We start from the raw sequence: 2,843 nt of genomic DNA, 5'->3' as shown, positions 1-2,843 counted from the left end.
TTACACTTCCCTTTTTTGTGTTCACATAAAACCACGTGCCACTTCTGAATAAATAAATTAACACAAAACACAGTAATTCCGTTTTCTCCGTCCATTCCAAGAAACAATCAACACACGACTGACGCGCAAAATGAAAATCGTGTGTACCTGCTCAATGCTTTTATAAAATTCTTTTCGCTGCAAAAAAAGTTAAAAAATTAAATGATCGCGAAAAAATTTACATGGTCTCTATGGCCATGTAATGGTTCTAGACATGTCTATACGTAACCCGTAAAAATACTTTTTTCCCTGCAAAAAAGTAAAAAAAAATTGGATGGTCAGGTACATGATTTTCCCGACCCTGTAATGGTCTCAAATTCTATCATTTAAATAATATAACATGTTTGCAGCATTTGAGAACCATTTAAATACTTATTGCCAACATATATTTTTCTCCGCTCGAAAATTATTTTTACAAAGACAAAATACATGGTTTTCGCGACAATAGGTATGTTCGCTTACTTTTCCAGTAAAAACTAGCAAGAGAGTAAGAGTGTATTTTAGACTCTTTGCTTAAAATTGCTGAAAAGTACACGAACGGTATCCAGTAACTATTTACATATTGAAAATTTCAGCTGCTAAAACATTGAAAATAAAAAACGAATCCTGTCTATTTAACTTCCAACCGTAGTTGCCGAACATATACATTGCATTGGTACTTTGTTTGTTATCAATAACCAGCTGGCAACGTATGCTATGGTTTGCAAGATTTTACTGGGAAAAAAATCTCTAGCAAAAACTTGCAATTTCTCTATCTCATAACTATCAAATGTAGTCTCTCTCCGGCTCTCTTTTGCTGGCGTTTTGGTGTAAACGAACGACTTCCAGTAAAAATTTGTAATAATTATCAAAAATTATCGGGTTCTCGAACGGAGCTAATTACATACTCTAGATAAACATTAAATCGATGCGGCAACCATGTCCTAACGTGTTTTTTCCGTGCGTGTAGCATTTGTATCTTTATTGCTTTTCAGTCAAAATGAGAATTATCTCTATTTCTACAAAAATTAAATTTATTTTAGAATGGGCAAGTAAGGGCAGACAAATTTTACAACGCGTAAAAGTATACTTCGTCATTAACAAACGTTAACAACTCTAGATCTATTCCTCGCAAATTTACATACATATGTACTAAAATTTTCACAAATAAAGAGCACTGTTGAAACCACAAATACAAGTTCAAAAACAAAAATATTTTTTTGAAGTGTTTACAACATTTTGAACTGCTTATCTCTCCTCTTAAGGGCGAGTTACATACCATGCGCTAATGTGTCCGTTGATTGAAGAGTTGAATTTTATCTTTGAAAGTAACAGTTTTGTTAGAGTGTTTCAAACTGAAAAATATCAATCCTTCCATCAACGCACGGATTAACGCATGATATGTAAGTCAACCTTTAGAATCCACATTTAATTTCTTTATTAACTTTTATTGCGAAATTTTTCAATTTTTGCTCTTTATTACAATTGCATAGATTTTGGTAAACATTTACAGTTTTTTGCTCATGGACAGCTTTTTACCTTCGTTTTATACTATCCAAGATGTTCTAAAGCAATGTCAATTGGAATATCTAACAATTTTTTATTGTGAAAATTTGATTTCAGTTTTTTTACGATTTCCGCCCATAGTTCCATGGGCGTTTCAAAACGATCCGTTCATGAAAGTAAATTAACACACATGTGGTGTCAAACAGAGAACAGACGGTGTCAATCCGACAACGTTAAAATGACACTATACGTTGTCAAAATGATATGAAATGCATATGCATTGCTTTAGAAATTGTGCCTTGGAAGTTCATTTGAATGAATAAATTAAAAAAAATTAAAAAAACAAAATTTATTTACCTTTTATTTCTTTTATCAATATTTTGTTTATTTTTATTTTCCTATTATCTAATTTTTACAATTTGAAAAACTTTTTCGCTCCGACAGGGGGTTGAACATGGCTTTGTTGGCACCATAACAGAACGCCTTAGCACACTCAGCCACAAAAGCCATCGGACACGAAGCGTCGAAACGTCAATACAAATGTTTGTGATATCATCGTAATATGACAACAAGGCATAACATTCTACTACTAACAACTACTTCTCGAGATGTTCTTTATTAGTATGAATGAACAAATAAAGGATGCATATTCAAAATTCGCCAGCGGTGAATTTTTTACCAAATATTTTTCTAAAAGATTATATTTTTATGTTTTACATCGTTTTTCCACTTAAACCCAACCAAAAAACAAGTAAGTAAAGTAGAAAGTCGGGCGGGGCCGACTATATCATACCCTAAACCACCCTTACTGAATTAGTAATCATAAGCATTTGTGGGGTAACATTGGAAGATAAACCGCAGTTGCATATTTAATAAAATTAAGGGGTACATGTTTATGGGTGTTTTGTCTCAATCTGACTATAGCTCATAGTCAGTGTTGCCAGGGAAAACGTTCTGTTTACCCTACAAGGACAAAAAAAGTTCCCTACATTCCCATACATTCCCAAACAATTTTCCCTACAATATTTTCGTTAAATTTAAACAAATTTTACCAAACAAAAATGGTTCTAAGTACTTTATTATCTTAAAACATGAATATGCAACGTATATAACTTAGAATATAAATTTATATTACCACCACGGTTGCCACAGTTGGTAGAATTCTACCCAAATTAGTAATATATTTTGTTAAATCTCTATAAAAATAAAATTTTGGAAAAAGTTTCTAAAGGGTGATTCTTTTGAGGTTAGGATTTTCATGCATTAGTATTTGACAGATCACGTGGGATTTCAGACATGGTGTCAAAGAGAAAGATGCT

At 32.3% G+C, this 2,843-nt stretch overlaps 1 long non-coding RNA gene across 1 annotated transcript; it reads left to right on the top strand.

Annotated features, from left to right (window-relative positions):
* Window positions 1-1,339: 1,339 nt before the first annotated feature.
* LOC142238363 (uncharacterized) lies at window positions 1,340-2,183 on the top strand. Its single transcript, XR_012722709.1, has 2 exons — window positions 1,340-1,421; window positions 1,969-2,183. It is a non-coding gene; the product is annotated as an uncharacterized LOC142238363 (long non-coding RNA).
* Window positions 2,184-2,843: the final 660 nt, after the last annotated feature.

The sequence above is a fragment of the Haematobia irritans genome, chromosome 5 (assembly GCF_050003625.1).
Source record: "Haematobia irritans isolate KBUSLIRL chromosome 5, ASM5000362v1, whole genome shotgun sequence".
NCBI classification, from domain to species: Eukaryota; Metazoa; Arthropoda; class Insecta; order Diptera; family Muscidae; genus Haematobia; species Haematobia irritans.
Note: the sequence above shows the minus strand (reverse complement) of the source record. Positions and strands in the feature narration are given on the sequence as shown.